The following is a 19,178-nucleotide window of genomic DNA, read 5'->3' on the forward strand; positions in this document are numbered from 1 at the left end:
TCACTGTATCGCGGTACACGTTCAAAGTCAATTTTATCATCAAAGTGCACATACAGTCTTGAGGTTCAGTTCCTTGTGGGCAGAGTCAAGAAATCTCCAGAATAGTAACTATAACAGGATCAATGAAAGACCAACTAGAGTGCAGAAGAGAACAAACTGTGGAAACGTCTTTTCTCCTTGGAGCGACGGAGGACGAGAGGTGGCCCGATAGGGGTGTGCAAGATAGTGAGAGGCATTCATTGTGTGGTAGTCAGAGGCTGTTTCCCAGGGCTGGAATGGCTAACACGAGGGGGGCACAGTTTTAAGGTGCTTGGAAGTAGGTCCAGAGGGGATAGCAGGGGTAAGTTTTTCACACAGAGAGTGGTGTGTGCGTGGAATGGGCTGCCGGTGGAGGCAGATACGATAGGGTCTTTTAAGAGATTTTTACATTGGTACATGGCGCTTAGAAAAATAGAGGACTATGCGGTGGGGAAATTCTCGGCAGTTTCTAGAGTAGGCTACACGGTCGGCACAACATTGTGGGCCGAAGGGCCTGTGATGGGCTGTAGATTTCTGTTCCATGTACTAAATGCAAATATAAATAAACAGCAGTAAATAAAGAGAAAGTGAGGTAATGAGATAGAGTCCTTAAAGTGAGATCACTGGTTGTGGGGACATTTCAATGATGGGGCAAGTGAGTGAAGTTATCCCCTCTGGTTCAAGAGCCTGATTGTTGAGGGGTAGTAACTGACCGACAGACAGACATACTTTATTGATCCCGAGGGAAATTGGGTTTCGTTACAGCCGCACCAACCAAGAATAGTGTAGAAATATAGCAATATAAAACCATAAATAATTAAATAATAATAAGTTAATCATGCCAAGTGGAAATAAGTCCAGGGCCAGCCTATTGGCTCAGGGTGTCTGACACTCCGAGGGAGGAGTTTAAAGTTTGATGGCCACAGGCAGGAATGACTTCCTATGACGCTCAGTGTTGCATCTCGGTGGAATGAGTCTCTGGTTGAACGAACTCCTGTGCCTAACCAGTACATTATGGAGTGGATGGGAGTCATTGTCCAAGATGACATGCAACTTGGACAGCATCCTCTTTTCAGACACCACTGTCAGAGAGTCCAGTTCCACCCCCACAACATCACTGGCCTTACGAATGAGTTTGTTGATTCTGTTGGTGTCTGCTACCCTCAGCCTGCTGCCCCAGCACACAACAGCAAACATGATAGCACTGGCCACCACAGACTCGTAGAACATCCTCAGTATCGTCCGGCAGATGTTAAAGGACCTCAGTCTCCTCAGGAAATAGAGACGGCTCTGACCCTTCTTGTAGATAGCCTCAGTGTTCTTTGACCAGTCCAGTTTATTGTCCATTCGTATCCCCAAGTATTTGTAATCCTCCACTATGTCCACACTGACCCCTTGGATGGAAACAGGGGTGACCGGTGCCTTAGCCCTCCTCAGGTCCACCACCAGCTCCTTAGTCTTTTTCACATTATTATTTGAACCTGGTGCTGCGAGTCCCGAGGCTCCTGTACCTTCTCCCTGATGGTGGCAGCGAGACACAGAACATAGGGATCTACAGCACGTTACAGGCCCTTCGGCCTGCAATGTTGTGCCGACCACATAACCTGCAACCAGGTGACGATAGATAGATAGATAGATACTTTATTCATCCCCATGGGGAAATTCAACTTTTTTTCCAATGTCCCATACACTTGTTGTAGCAAAACTAATTACATACAATACTTAACTCAGTAAAAAATATGATATGCATCTAAATCACTATCTCAAAAAGCATTAATAATAGCTTTTAAAAAGTTCTTAAGTCCTGGCGGTAGAATTGTAAAGCCTAATGGCATTGGGGAGTATTGACCTCTTCATCCTGTCTGAGGAGCATTGTATCGATAGTAACCTGTCGCTGAAACTGCTTCTCTGTCTCTGGATGGTGCTATGTAGAGGATGTTCAGAGTTATCCATAATTGACCGTAGCCTACTCAGCGCCCTTCGCTCAGCTACCAATGTTAAACTCTCCAGTACTTTGCCCACGACAGAGCCCGCCTTCCTTACCAGCTTATTAAGACGTGAGGCGTCCCTCTTCTTAATGCTTCCTCCCCAACACGCCACCACAAAGAAGAGAGCGCTCTCCACAACTGACCTATAGAACATCTTCAGCATCTCACTACAGACATTGAATGACGCCAACCTTCTTAGGAAGTACAGTCGACTCTGTGCCTTCCTGCACAAGGCATCTGTGTTGGCAGTCCAGTCTAGCTTCTCGTCTAACTGTACTCCCAGATACTTGTAGGTCTTAACCTGCTCCACACATTCTCCATTAATGATCACTGGCTCCATATGAGGCCTAGATCTCCTAAAGTCCACCACCATCTCCTTGTATACCAGTGTCATCCCCCTGCCACTGTGATCTCCTGCACTGCCACACTGTTAAATGTAATCTAAAACACAAAGTCTGCCGATGCCGGAAATCCAAAGGGACGCACGCCAAATGCCGGGCGAACTCAGCAGGTCAGGCAGCGTCCGTGGAAAAGAGTAAACAGTCGACGTTTCAGGCCGAGACCCTTCATCAGGACTGGAAAGGAAAGTGGAATAAAAAGATGGGGGTGGGGGAGGGAAGGAGGCTAGCTGGAAGGCGATAGGTGAAGCCAGGTGAGTGGGAAAGGTCAAGGGTTGGAGAGGAAGGAATCTGATAGGAGAGGAGAGTGGCCAATAGGAGAAAGGGAAGGAGGAGGGGATCCAGGGGGAGGTGATAGGCAGATAAGAACTAGTAAACGGTCAGAGTGGGGACTAGATGAAGGGGGGGGGAATATTTGTTCATCGGAAGGAGAAACCGATGTTCGTGCCACGAGGTTGGGGGCTAGCCGGATGGAATATAAGGAGTTGCTCTTCCACCCTGAAGTGGCACGAGAGGAGATCGTGGACCAACATGTCGGAAATTGAATGGGATTTGGAATTAAGATGTTTGCCTACCAGGAAGTCCCACCTGTGGGGCTTGAGGAGGGTGGTGCGGAAGTGCTCGACGAAGCGGCATTTCAATCTAATGTGATCTTCCATCGCGACGTGTTACAACCTGCCGGAGTCGGAGTCGAATTCTCCAGCTTTCGGATAAAGCAGCTCTTTATGTTCGCTTTGTGATTGGCCACATCTGATTGTGGTCCTTTCCTTTTCTTTCTCTTTCACTTGACATGTCCCAACAAGCCAGAAAAGACGTTATACAAGGATCTTAACTTCAACTGAAAAGGCCCAACCTGCTGGAAACTTCCGCCTGTCACCTTCTCCCAGCTTCTCAGCCACCAGGATTCACTTAGACCGTACACCATAGGAGCAGGACCAGGCCATAGGCCCAGCAAGTGTGTCCACCATTCCATCATGGCCGATTTATCTCCTCTCTCCACCCCATTCTCCCTCCAACCTTTGAAGCCCTTACTAATTGATAACTTATCAACCTCCACTTTAATGAATTGGCCTCCGCAGCCATTTGTGGTAATGAATTCCACAGATCCACCAATCTCTGGATAAAGAAATTCCTCCTCATCTCCGTATTAAAGAAGACCCCCCCCCCCCCCATTCTGAGGTTATGTTCTCTGGTCTTAGACTCCAAAACCGAAGGAAACATCCTCTCCGCATCCACTCCATCGAGGGCCTTCAAGATTCGATAGGTTTCAATGAGGTCACCCCTCATTCTTTTAATCTCCAAAGTCCTCATACATAACCCCTTTCGTTCCTGGGGTCATTCTCCTGAACTTCCTCGGGACTCTCTCCGATGCCAGCACCTCCTTTCTTAGGTAATGGGCCCAAAGCTGCTCACGATAATGCAAATGTGGTCTGATCGGTGTGGCCTCAGTGAGACATCCTTGATTTTATATTCTAATCCTCTCGAGATGAATGCTAACATTGCTTTCGCCTTCCTTACTAGCAAGTCAATCTTCACGCTAACCTTTAGGGAATCCTACACAAGGACTCCCAAATTCCTTTGCAATTTCTGAATGTACTCCCTGTTTATTAAGTAGTCAATGCCTTTATTCCCTCTACTAAGTGGATAGCTATGCACTTCCCTACGTTGGCTTCCGCCTGCAACTTCTTTGCACGTTCCCCCTGATCTGTCCCAAGTTCTTCTGCAGACTATCTGCTTCCTCAACATTACCTGCCCCTCCACCTTTCTTTGGGCCTATAATAGAAAGCTGGGCACTTAAACTTCTCCGCTGAGAGATACAGGGTTTCGGGTAAGTGTTGTCGGGCACTCTTCCCCCTTCTTTTTGCAGTCCTGGCGAAGGGTCTCGGCCCAAAACCTCGACTGTTTGCTCTTCCCCATAGATGCTGCCTGACCTGCTGAGTTCCTCCGCTAACTTCGCGCGGGTTGCTCTGGACTTCCTGCAATCCCTTGTGTCTCACTAAGTTTTAGCCACATCCTCTCCCCTTGAGTAACAAGCTGCCAAAGTTACTGCTCAGCTCTCTCCAGTATCTACAGACTATTGAACAGCTGGCACTGCAAGTCTACACCAACAGAAATTCACGGCCTGCTTTGTACGAGGTAGGGTTGTCAACGGTCTGAAGAAATCTTACAGCAGCGGAAAGTTGAAATGGAAAATCCATAAAGATAAGTCGCTGGGTGCAAATTATTGAAGCATATGTTACCATACATCGGCATGTATTCAATGATTTAAAGTACATTTATTATCAAAGTAAGTATGCAGTATACAACCTGAGATTTTCAAGATTCAAAAACTTTATTGTCATTCTAACCGTACATCAGCTCTGCAGGGCAGAATGAGACGGCGTTTCCCAGGAGCAGTGCAGTCGTAACATAACAAACGCAACGCTAAATAGTAAACGTAACAATAAATAGTAAAACACAACAGCCACATGTCAGTTAAAATCAAGTTGTAAGTGTCCAGTGCAAGTTAAAAGTGTCCAAAGCAGAGTCAGGTAGAGCAGCTATTTAGCAGTCTGACTGCCTGTGGGAGGAAGCTGTTTAGTAGCCTTGTGGTTTTAGTTTTGATGCTCCTGTAATGTTTACCTGGTGGCAGGAGAACAAACAGTTCATGGAGAGGGTGTGAGGGGTCTTTAATGATGTACCGTGTCTTCTGGAGGCATTGACTCTGAACGAGGTCTTGGACAGGAGGTAGGGAGACACACACAGACACGAAACACAGAGAAATGATGGTATCTGTTCAAAGAAAACATACACCCAATGTGCAGAAGATCAACTCACACAAACGGGGAAAAAGTGAGAGAAAAACACAGATGATCAAACTTCAAGCCACAGAGTCGTTGAAGTGGTCTAGGAATGTTCAGTTCAATCTAGCTCCGCGTCATTGGTTGACTGCCGGCTGCCCCGATCAAAACCGCACGAAGTAGCGATAAAAAATGGAGTGGCCGGAAGCAGAAATACGTCATAACGTGAACTAGGGTCCAATCCGCAAACCGCGTTGGTTAACCCGTGCCCGACACCCAAGACTCCAGCGCCGAGAGGAAGAGACCGCTCGAACACAGGCACCTTCAAGCGCGAGCAAAGAAAGAGACCGGTTACCGGCAGGCAGACGGCGCGGAGCACCCCCTCGCCCCTCGGTCAACGTCAACCGTAAACCGCCAGTTACCGCCCCGAGGCTCGTCTGTTTTTTTGTGTGGGCGTACGCAGTAAGCACGTGAAACACGTAAAGACCGCACCCAACGGGACGGACAACCAGCCAGTGAGCAAATTGTGCAAATCCAACAAGTAAGTGAAAAGAGAAATGGTATTAACAAGGACACACACAAAATGCTGGTGGAACACAGCAGGCCAGGCAGCATCTACAGGGAGAAGCACTGTCGACGTTTCGGGCCGAGACCCTTCGTCAGGACTAACCGAAAGGCGAGATAACAACAATAATCCAGTTTTGGAGTCGGAATCCCACAAATTATGACCGATCCGTTATTACGGATAGAACAATCCATAATAAGTGTCGGGATATAATATTACAGGATAAACAAACAAAAACAGCTTATTTAATAGATATAACCATTCCAAACCCACATAACGTACAGAAATCAGTAAGTGAAAAACGCCAGGAATATGCTGAATTAGAAGAGGAAATTGAAGGACTATGGAACATGAAACGGATAAATACATTGTCCCAGTCGTAATATCTACAACTGGTGACATCCCGAATGTCTCCACACAATAACACTAAACAATTAGGCCTACACAGTAAAATTTATGTCAACCTCCAGAAAGCCTCAATTCTAAACACCACCGGAATAGTCTGAAAGTTCCTAGTAATTGAGAAATGGGTGTGCTTGGCTTTGCCTGTACCTCAGGTTTTACCAGCGTGAGCTGAGAAAAAATACAACAATAATAATAATAATAAATAAATAAGCAATAAATATCAAGAACATGAGATGAAGAGTCCTTGGAAGTGAGTCCATAGGTTGTGGGAACAGTTCAGTGATGGGACGAGTGAAATCTGGTGAAGTTATCTCCTCTGGTTCAGGAGCTTGATGGTTGAGGTGTAGTGAGGGGTCCTGAGGCTCCCGTGCCCTCCTCCTGCTGGCAGCAGCGAGAAGAGAGCATGGTCAGGGTGGTGGAGACCTCTGATAATTGGCGCTGCTTTTCTGGGAGAATGCTCCGCGTAGATGGTGGGGGTGGGGGGCTTTACCCGCGGCGGACTAAAGCAAAATGCACCGAAGGTCAGTTCAGCTTGTTAAAGAGAATTTTGGACGCTGCAAAGGATGTTCTGTGGTAAGCAGAATTGGCAATCACGTACTCTCCAACAGCGGAGGTGAACGCGGTGCTGCAAAGTAGCACAAACTGGGCGGCAGGAGTGGAAAGATAAACCAGACTGGGGAGGGGACTGGACTTGCAGGTCAGATATAAAGTTCTTCTAACCGGATTTCCTCGACTTTTGCCTTAACTTCTTAGCATTTTTGTATTTTGAAGGCATGTAGCCCGTTTATAGATAAGTTTCTCAAAACCCATCAACCCATGTCACTGTCAGAATGTCGTCCTTCTTACTAACCGCAGCAGTCCAGTCAATGCAAGCAAGCGGCACAGAGAGCAAGCCACATGAGAGGCTCTTCTGGGTCAATTCAGTCATATGCTTTACAGAGAAACCCACAGCAGCAATAGAATGGGGAACCTGCTGACAACACATGCCACAGGCACAGACACGCACAAAAACACATATTCACAAACTCACACACTCACAAAAACACATATTCACAAACTCACACACTCACAAAAACACATATTCACAAACTCACACACACACACAAACACATATTCACAAACTCACACACACACACAAAAACACATATTCACAAACTCACACACTCACAAAAACACATATTCACAAACTCACAAAAACACATATTCACAAACTCACAAAAACACATATTCACAAACTCACACACACACAAAAACACATTCACGAACTCACACACACACAAAAACACATATTCACAAACTCACAAAAACACATATTCACAAACTCACAAAAACACATATTCACAAACTCACACACTCACAAAAACACATATTCACAAACTCACACACACACACAAACACATATTCACAAACTCACACACACACACAAAAACACATATTCACAAACTCACACACTCACAAAAACACATATTCACAAACTCACAAAAACACATATTCACAAACTCACAAAAACACATATTCACAAACTCACACACACAAAAACACATTCACGAACTCACACACACACAAAAACACATATTCACAAACTCACACACTCACAAAAACACATATTCACAAACACACACACGCACAAAAACACATATTCACAAACTCACACACTCACAAAAACACATATTCACAAACTCACACACACACACAAAAACATATTCACAAACTCACACACTCACAAAAACACATATTCACAAACTCACACACACACACAAAAACATATTCACAAACTCACACACTCACAAAAACACATATTCACAAACTCACACACACTCACAAAAACACATATTCACAAACTCACACACACTCACAAAAACACATATTCACAAACTCACACACTCACAAAAACACATATTCACAAACTCACACACACACAAAAACACATATTCACAAACTCACACACACACAAACACATATTCACAAACTCACACACACACACAAAAACACATATTCACAAACTCACACACTCACACAAACACATATTCACAAACTCACACACACACACAAAAACACATATTCACAAACTCACACACACTCACAAAAACACATATTCACAAACTCACACACACACAAAAACACATATTCACAAACTCACACACTCACACAAACACATATTCACAAACACACACACACTCACACAAACACATATTCACAAACTCACACACACACACAAAAACACATATTCACAAACTCACACACACGCACAAAAACACATATTCACAAACTCACACACTCACACAAACACATATTCACAAACTCACACACTCACACAAACACATATTCACAAACACACACACACACAAAAACACATATTCACAAACTCACACACACACACAAAAACACATATTCACAAACTCACACACTCACACAAACACATATTCACAAACACACACACACTCACACAAACACATATTCACAAACTCACACACACACACAAAAACACATATTCACAAACTCACACACACGCACAAAAACACATATTCACAAACTCACACACACACACAAAAACACATATTCACAAACTCACACACTCACAAAAACACATATTCACAAACTCACACACACACAAAAACACATATTCACAAACTCACAAAAACACATATTCACAAACTCACAAAAACACATATTCACAAACTCACAAAAACACATATTCACAAACTCACACACTCACAAAAACACATATTCACAAACTCACACACACACACAAAAACACATATTCACAAACTCACACACACGCACAAAAACACATATTCACAAACTCACACACACGCACAAAAACACATATTCACAAACTCACACACACACACAAACACATATTCACAAACTCACACACACGCACAAAAACACATATTCACAAACTCACACACACACAAACACATATTCACAAACTCACACACACGCACAAAAACACATATTCACAAACTCACACACTCACAAAAACACATATTCACAAACTCACACACACACACAAACACATATTCACAAACTCACACACACACACAAAAACACATATTCACAAACTCACACACACACACAAAACACATATTCACAAACTCACACACACGCACAAAAACACATATTCACAAACACACACACGCACAAAAACACATATTCACAAACTCACACACTCACAAAAACACATATTCACAAACTCACACACACTCACAAAAACACATATTCACAAACTCACACACACTCACAAAAACACATATTCACAAACTCACACACACTCACAAAAACACATATTCACAAACTCACACACTCACAAAAACACATATTCACAAACTCACACACTCACAAAAACACATATTCACAAACTCACACACGCACAAAAACACATATTCACAAACTCACACACGCACAAAAACACATATTCACAAACTCACACACACTCACAAAAACACATATTCACAAACTCACACACACTCACAAAAACACATATTCACAAACTCACACACTCACACAAACACATATTCACAAACTCACACACACACACAAAAACACATATTCACAAACTCACACACTCACAAAAACACATATTCACAAACTCACACACTCACAAAAACACATATTCACAAACTCACACACGCACACAAAAACACATATTCACAAACTCACACACTCACAAAAACACATATTCACAAACTCACACACTCACACAAACACATATTCACAAACTCACACACACGCACAAAAACACATATTCACAAACTCACACACGCACAAAAACACATATTCACAAACTCACACAGGCACAAAAACACATATTCACAAACTCACACACACACAAAAACACATATTCACAAACTCACACACACACAAACACATATTCACAAACTCACACACTCACAAAAACACATTCACGAACTCACACACACACACACACTCACAAAACACATTCACAAACACACACTCACAAAAACACAAATTCACAAACTCACACATGCACACACAAAAACACTAATTCACAAACACACACTCACACATATACAAGCACACATGCATAGACAAACGCACAAACATGTTCACATTCTCACATTTATACACAGACACACGTGTCTATACACTCATACGTGTAGACATAAATGCACAAACACACACAAATGCACAAACTCACATACGCATTCACACTTTCACATCTACACACACACACACACACACACACAATCAGCTTGAGGTTGGGTTACTGTACTGTGGTTCACTGGGACCACAAGTATTTGAAATATTCAAAAAGCAACTCTCTGCAGGCCAGGCGACATCTATGGAAATGAACAAAAAGTCTCGGGCTGACACCCTTCATCAGGAAAAGAGGGCAGAGGAGGGAGATGTCTCTGATCGGGTAAAAACTGGGGGGACCGCAAGGACAAATTTGTTCCTTATGTGCCGCTCTTCCACCGTAATGAAAAGCCTCCTGATCTGGGTATTTATGCCAGGAGTGAGTTCACAGCCTTGTGGGAGTCTGTGTTTTGTGTTTATTTCACTGCCCAGTGGGCTGGGAGAGGAAGTGGGAAGGGGATTATGAAGTGTGGCCTATGAAAACTGTAGTCAGAATGATTTGTAACTCGAGATCCCTGTCTCGAGCTGCCTGGTCTGCCCCACCTCCTGGATTACAACCCAGCCTTCATACCCTTTGTGAACAGCCCTCCTCACGCACAACAGCAAGGCTACGGCGCTCATTTAACAATCTGCCCTGAACTGTTATGTTACAATATTTGTGTTGTGTATTTAATATTTAATTAATGTTTGAGTTATCTTGTGAGATGTATATACATATCCGAATTGGAGTCAGAATCAGGCATACGTCATGAAATTTGTTGTCTTTACAGTAGAGAAAATGTGAATGACAGTATTTGCATGTTTATATATACATCTATCTATCGATATATGTACGCACCTTTAGATATAAATATATAGATATCTAGTTACGTATATTAAACCCAGTGAACACCACCTCACTACTTTTTAAATTCATTTTTTGCACAATTTACTTAATTTAACTACTTTTTATTTATCTATATATAAATCAAATAGTTAAATTAAGTACGTCGTTCAAAAATGAGAAACAACAGAAGTAGTGAGGAGGTGTGCGTGGGTTTAATGGCCATTCAGAAATTAGATGGCAGAGGGGAAGAACCGCTGAGTGTGCGTGCCTTCAGGCTCCCGTACCTCCTCCCTGATGGCAGCAACGAGAAGAGGGCGTGTCCTGGGTGATGGGGGAGGGCGGCGTCCTTAATGATGGACAACACCCCTCCTGAGGTATCGCTCCGTGAAGATGACCTGGACGCTACGGGGGCTAGCATCCACAGTGGAGATGGCTAAGTCTGCCCCGCACTGCAGCTTACTTCGGTCCTGTGCAGTAGCCACCCCCCCCCACCCCCCCACCCCACCTCCATACCAGCCGGTGATGCAGCCAGTCAGAATGCTCTCAATGGTACATCTATAGAAATTTGCAACTGCTTTTAAAGACAGACCAAATCTCCTCAAATGAAATATTACCGCTGTCGTGCCCTCTTTGGGCCCAGGTTAGATCCTCAGAGATGGACACACAGGGATTTGATACCGCTTACTGTTTCCACTTCAATATTCATAATAGGCCTCCGTTAGTCTCGTGAGACATGGATTTGCACCTTGGAAGGTTTCCAGGGCGCAGGCCTGGGCAGGGTTGTATGGGAGACCGGCAGTTGCCCAAGCTGCAAGCCTTCCCCTCTCCACGCCACCGATGTTGTCCAAGGGAAGGGCATTAGGACCCAAGCAGCTTGGCACCGGTGTCGTCGCAGAGCAATGTGTGGTTAAGTGCCTTGCTCAAGGACACAACACGCTGCCTCAGCTGAGGCTCGAACCAGTGACCTTCAGATCACTAGACCAATGCCTTATCCACTCGGCCACATGCCAACAACTTGAATATTCAATATAATCAATATTGATTGAATAAGCATTCCTGTTTGTTTAAATAACTCATTACGGGTTATATGTAGAAATAGAAGCAGGTTTGATATTGTCATTTAAAAAAAAATTGGATAGGTATATGGACAGGAAAGGAATGGAGGGTTATGGGCTGAGTGTGGGTCGGTGGGACTAGGTGAATGTAAGCGTCAGCACGGACTAGAAGGGCCGAGATGGCCTGTTTCTGTGCTGTAATTGTTATATGGTTATAGGTATAAATATGCGGTAGTATAAATACTACCACGTGTTATATGTACACCTTGCTTAAAGTCAATCCAAAGTTCAACCCGCATTTCGGACTCCTGTGTCCTCTTTTGAATTTGTTTAAGGTATTTAAGTTACAAATCAGGACAATTTGAGAGTGTTTCAAATGGCCCTGAGACATCAGGAATGTAAACCAGATCTGACTGCAGCCAGGGGAGATGATCAAAGTGGAGAAGAGAGATTGAAGTTCAAGGCCAGCTTTATGTATACATTCCCAGGGTATAAATGCCGTGAAAATTAGCATTTTTTGTACCAGCTAAAAGTATGCTGAAAATGGAAGTTAAGTCAAGTTTATTTTCATCTAACTTTATACACGTATACTGTCAAACAAGACGTTTCTCCAGACCGGGGTGTAAAACACACTAGTACACATAACAGACAATAATTTAGGACAGTAAGAATTAAATCTACAAATAAATTATGCATAAACAATGTAAATTAAATAATGTAGGGTATTTTGAATGAGATGCAGCAAAAATGTTCAGAACTGACCCCTGGTCTCTGGACACGGGAGGGGTCTGTCCACACCTGGAACTGACCCCTGGTGTGTGGACACGGGAGGGGTCTGTCCACACCTGGAACTGAACCCTGGTCTCTGGGCACGGGAGGGGTCTGTCCACACCTGGAACTGACCCCTGGTGTCTGGGCACGGGAGGGGTCTGTCCACACCTGGAACTGACCCCTGGTCTCTGGGAACGGGAGGGGTCTGTCCACACCTGGAACTGACCCGGGTCTCTGGGAACGGGAGGGGTCTGTCCACACCTGGAACTGACCCCTGGTCTCTGGGCACGGGAGGGGTCTGTCCACACCTGGAACTGACCCGGGTCTCTGGGACACGGGAGGGGTCTGTCCACACCTGGAACTGACTCCTGGTCTCTGGGCACGGGAGGGGTCTGTCCACACCTGGAACTGACCCCTGGTCTCTGGGCACGGGAGGGGTCTGTCCACACCTGGAACTGACCTCTGGTCTCTGGGCACGGGAGGGGTCTGTCCACACTGGGAACTGACCCCTGGTGTATGCCGTCAAACGAGAAGACTTTTCTCCAGACCAGGGTGTAGATCACAGTAGTACACATAACAGACACGTTTCTTCCTGTAGCAGCAGGTTATGGTTAGAGATAACGGGGCTTTGGACTGGGCGCCGTTCGATGAAGGGAGTGTTTTTTTCATGTTGTGTGCCTGACACCGAGGCGATCTGGATCTTTCGTTTGGTGGAGGATGGAGAGAGAAGATGAAGAAAGGAGAGGTCGTAGACACCAGAAAGGAGTGGACTTGGAGTCGACGAAGCCCGGGGAAATCGATGGAGGACCAACGGATCGGTTGTGAGCTCTAACGTGCACATTAAACTGTTCCATTAAAATGGACCCTTTTTGTTTATCTGTGCTAACCTTCCAGTCAAATTAAGAATTATAAAGCTAAATAATTTAATCGCCTGTTATCTCGCGGTACTGATTGTAACTGGGAGACAAATCACACGGCATCCACACAAACACGAGGTTTTGCATCTCAGATTTCACACAGAGTTTGTCTTGCGGCCAAACCTGAGGGTTACCTATGTTAAGAGCAAAAGGATTGCAAGCGACAAAATTGTTCCTCTGGAAGATCAAAATGATAATCCGCGTGTGGAGCCAAAAGAGGTGGGGAGAGATCTGAAATAAATTATTTGCATCTGTATTTCCTCAGAAACGGACACTGAGTCTACCGAAGTGAGGCAAAGCAGCATTAGGTTCGTGGACCCTGTACAGATAACAGAGAAGGAGAAGAGCCCTGCCAAAGGGTCTCGGCCTGAAATGTCGACTGTTTACTCTTTTCCATGGATGCTGCCTGGCCTGTTGAGTTCCTCCACCATTTTGTGTGTGTTGTTAAGGATAGTCAGCATGGCTTTGTGCATTTGGTATGTCATGCCTAACCAATCTTTTTCAAGGAAGTTACCAGGAACGTTGATGAAGGCAAGGCAGTGGATGTCGTCTACATGGGCTTTAGAAAAGCGTTTGACAAGGTCCCACATGGGAGGCTGGTCAAGAAGGTTCAGCCGCCTGGCGTTCAAGACGAGGTAGTAAATTGGATTGGACATTGGCTTTGCGGGAGAAGCCAGAGAGATGGTTGCTTCTCTGACTGGAGGCCTGTGACTAGTGGAGTGCCACAGGGATCGGTGCTGGGTCCGTTGTAGTTTGCCATCTATATCAATGACCTGGCTGATAATGCGCTCAGTTGGATCAGCAAACTTGCAGACGGCACCAAGACTGGGGAGGTGTGGTGGACAATTAGGAAGGCTACAAACTTTACTTCATCGTCACCAAACAATCGATACTAGAGCGTACAATCATCACGGCGATATTTGTTTCTGCGCTTCGCGCTCCCTGAAGTACAAATCAAAGTAAAATTTTAACTATAAATCATAATTAGAAAATAGAAATATTATGGCTTGTGGAAGGATGTGCATCAGCTGGAACATTGGGCTGAAAAATGGCAGACGGACGTTAATGCAGACAAGTGCGAGGTATTGTACTTAAGTAGGACCAGCCAGGGATCACTTACACAGTGAACAGTAAGGCTCTGAGGAGTGTGGCAGAACAGAGGGATCTGGGACTACAGGCCCATAATTCATTGAAAGTGGCATCACAGGTAGACAGGGTCGAAAAGAAAGCTTTTGGCACATTGGCCTTCGTACATCAATACCACAGGAGATGGGGTGTTATGCTGAAGTCGTGTAAGACATTGGTGAGGCCTAATCTGGAGTATTGTGTGCAGTTTTGGTCACCTACCCACAGGAAAGGTGTAAGTAAGATTGGAAGGGTAGAGAGAATATTTACAATAATGTTCCCGGGTCTGGAGGACGTGAGTTAAAAGCAAGGATTGAATAGGTGAGGACTTTATTCCTTGGAACGTAGAAGATTGAGAGGAGATTTGATAGAGGTATACAAAAGTATGAGGGGTATAGATAGGGTAAATGTAAGCAGACTTTTTCCACTGAGGTCGGGTAGGACTACAACCAGAGGCCATGGGTTAAGGGTGAAAGGTGAAAAGTTTAAGGGGAACATGAGGGGAAACTTCTTCACTCAGAGGGCTGTGAGAGTGTGGAACGAGCTGCCAATGCACGAGGGCATGCAAGTTTGATTTCAATGTTTAAGAGAAGTCTGGGTAGGTACATTGACGGTAGGGGCATGGAAGGCTATGGTCCCGGTGTAGGTCGATGGGAGTAGGCAATTTAAATGGATCAGCATGGACTAGATGGGCTGAAAGCCCTGTTTCTGTGCGGTACTTTTCTACCTTCCTGCTCGTGTCTAGGGTCACAGCAATCAGGAGTCCCCAACCTGGGGTCCAGCGACCCTTCAGTTAATGGTAGGGGGCTACGGCGTAAAAAAGGTTGGGGGCCCCCTGCAGTCAAGCGTGACTATGCAGGGAGGAGGCTTTGGAACTGAGAGAGAGGTACTAGAATCGGAGTCAAGTTCATTATCACTGACATACCACAGTTCAAAGTAAATTTATTATCGAAGTACATATACGTCACCATATACAACCTCGATGTTCATTTTCTTGCGGGCATACACAATAATTCTATAGAACAGGGTGTCAAGATCCAGGGCGAGGGCCGGTTTCGCTCCTCTCTCCGTGGCGCTGAGGCTATGAAGCCGTGCTCCGTGCCCGCTAATACGATGAACTGGTAAGCGAGGCTTTGGGCTATTCCGGGATTCGGATCCGAGGACTCAGTTTTGGTTCCGAATGTTGTTGTTCGCTTCAATTGTTTGTGTGACTGTTTTTCTTCCCTTCCTCTTGCACATCGGGTGTGGCTTTTTTGTTTTTGTTTCCTTCAATTAGGTTCTTTCAGCAATCAAACAAATCTCAAGTTGCATCACTTGTACATTCTTTCATAATAAATGTTCTTCGAATCTTCTAATCTCTGAATCTATGAACAATGAAAGACCGTACCAACTTGGACGTTTAACCAGTCTGCAAAAGACAGCAAACTGTGCAAATACGAAAAGAAAGAAATAATAATTATAAATAAGTAAGCGGTATTTATTGAAAACATGAGATGAAATGTAGTTCCTTAAGAGTGCATGTGTAGGGCTCTCAGTACCATTAACTATGGTGTTAACTGTTCGGGCTAACAAAATGGCTTCCCTGTGTGGTGAACTACATATACCTGTCTGGACACAACCCCCCCACTGACTGCTCCTGTGGCTCCTCCCACGGACCCCTGTATAAAGGTGATTGGAGACACAGCCCCGGCCTCAGACTCCAGGATGTAGTGTGGTGGTCACTTGCTGCTTGTTCTTTCTTCCAGTCAATAAAAGCCTATATCTCGTCTCACGTCTCCGAGAGTTATTGATGGTGCATCACCTGTATTGTCACTTAATGCTGTAATGGGTCTCTGAGTCTGGAATGTTTGGGTTATGACTGCAGATTAGAGGGGGGAACTAACCAATGGAGAATTGTTATGCTATCTTGTATGTGTGAGCTGAGCGGGAGTTCGCGGTCTTTTCCGGGAGGCGAGCGAGGAGGATGGACGTGTGAGGAGCGGACAGCGGTTCCAGAGCAACGGATACTGGACGTCGGCGGTTCGGACGGCGGCCGAAGGCTCGGAAGGTCGTTGTGGATGGAACCGGAGGCGTGAGCACCAACGTATTAAAATATTATGTGCACAAACTGATAAACTTATTGATTTGGAGCCTTTAGGTTATCTGTTTCTACTAACCCATCACTAAGAAATAACTATAAAGTTGCAATTATTTACTCACCTTTGGTGTATTGTCTGATATGTGTGTTGCGAGCGTGTACTGGGGGGGCATTACACCGTATTTACACCGAAGTATTGCACTACTGGCGGGGTGATGGCGGTTCACCCTAGGCGAACGGGGGTAAATTGGGGCACGGATGCTACACATGTCTTTTTAATAGAATTTCATACAAATATAAAATTTTGATATCCTGACCCACAATGCAGTTCAGAAGGCAGCAGGAATGCACCTTAAAGCTGTTTGCCAACTGCCATTGTGATAAACTATGTATATACCTGTCTGGACACGCCCCTCTGCTGACTGCTCCTGTGGCTCCTCCCATAGACCCCTGTATAAAGGCGATTGGAGGCACTGCTCCTCCCTCAGTCTCCAAGATGTGGTCACTTTTGCAGCTAATAAAAGCCTATCGTTCGCCTCCCGTCTCCAAGAGTTATTGATGGTGCATCAGCTATAAGATCTCAGACAAAGAAACAACAGGAGATGAAGAGGCCTAGAAAGGGAGTCCATTGGTCGTGAGACCATCTCAAAGATGGGGCAAGTGAAGTTTTCCCTCTGGTTCAAGAGCCTGATGGTTGAGGGGTAGTAGCTGTTCCTGAACCTGGTGGTGTTGAGTCCTGAGGCTCCTGTACCTCCTTCCTGATGGCAGCAGTGTGAGAAGAGAGCACGGCCTGGGTGGTGGGGGTCGCTGTTGATGGATACTGCTTTCCTGCGAAGGCGTTTCTTGAAGACATGATTAATGCTGTCGAGGACTTTAACTTGTGATGGACTGGGCGTCCACTACTTTTTGTAGGATTTTCTATTCAAGGGGGTTGGTGTTCCCATCCCAGGCCGTGATGCAGCCAGACAATATACTCTCCACCAGACATCGATAGAAGTTTGTCAAAGTTTTAGATGTCATGCCAAATCTTTGGAATTCATGAGATGTATTCTTTTGCAGTAGCAGTCTAGTGCAAGACATTTTATTGTTATAAGTTTTAGAAATAAATAAATAGTCCAATAGTTGAAAGAGGAGGGAGTCCTCATGGGTTAGTGGATCACTCAGGACTGATGGCAAAGGGTAAGACCCTGCTGAACCTCACATCGCAGTATTCCACCCATATCGTACTGTCTCAGTACTTTTATATTTGTGTGCTGTAGCACTTACTTTTTATTCACAGTTATTTTGTAAATAACACTATTCCATAGAACTATAGAACATTACAGCACAGAAACAGGCCTTTTGGCCCTTCTTGGCTGTGCTGAACCATTTTTCTGCCTAGTCCCACTGACCTGCACCTGTCCGTATCCCTCCAAACACCTCTCATACATGTACCTGTCCAAGTTTTTCTTAAATGTTAAAAGTGAGCCCGCATTTACCACTTCATCTGGCAGCTCATTCCACACTCCCACCACTCTCTGTGTGAAGAAGCCCCCCCCCAATGTTCCCTTTAAACTTTCCCCCCTTCACCCTTAACCCATGTCCTCTGGTTTTTTTCTCCTCTAGCCTCAGTGGAAAAAACCTGCTTGCATTCACTCTATCTATACCCGTCATAATTTTATACTCCTCTATCAAATCTCCCCTCATTCTCCTAAGCTCCAGGGAATAAAGTCCTAACCTATTCAACCTTTCTCTGTAAATCAGTTTCTCAAATCCCGGCAACATCCTTGTAAACCTTCTCTGCACTCTTTCAACCTTATTAATATCCTTCCTGTAATGCGGTGACCAAAACTGCACACAATACTCCAAATTCAGCCTCATCAATGCCGTATACAACCTCACCATTACATTCCAACTCTTATACTCAATACTTTGATTTATAAAGGCCAATGTCTCAAGCTCTCTTTACGACCCTATCTGCCACTTTTAGTGACGCCATCTATAAATTTGCTGATGATACAATTTCAGACAGGTGACAAGAGGGCGTACAGGAGCGAGTCAGGTCAGCTGGTCGAGTGGAGTCAGAGCAACAACCTGGCACTCAATGTCAGTAAGATCAGAGAGCCGATTGTGGACCTCAGAAAGGGTAAGATGAGGGAACACATACACACCA

This window comes from Hemitrygon akajei, chromosome 25 (genome assembly GCF_048418815.1).
Source record: "Hemitrygon akajei chromosome 25, sHemAka1.3, whole genome shotgun sequence".
In the NCBI taxonomy this organism is placed as follows: domain Eukaryota; kingdom Metazoa; phylum Chordata; class Chondrichthyes; order Myliobatiformes; family Dasyatidae; genus Hemitrygon; species Hemitrygon akajei.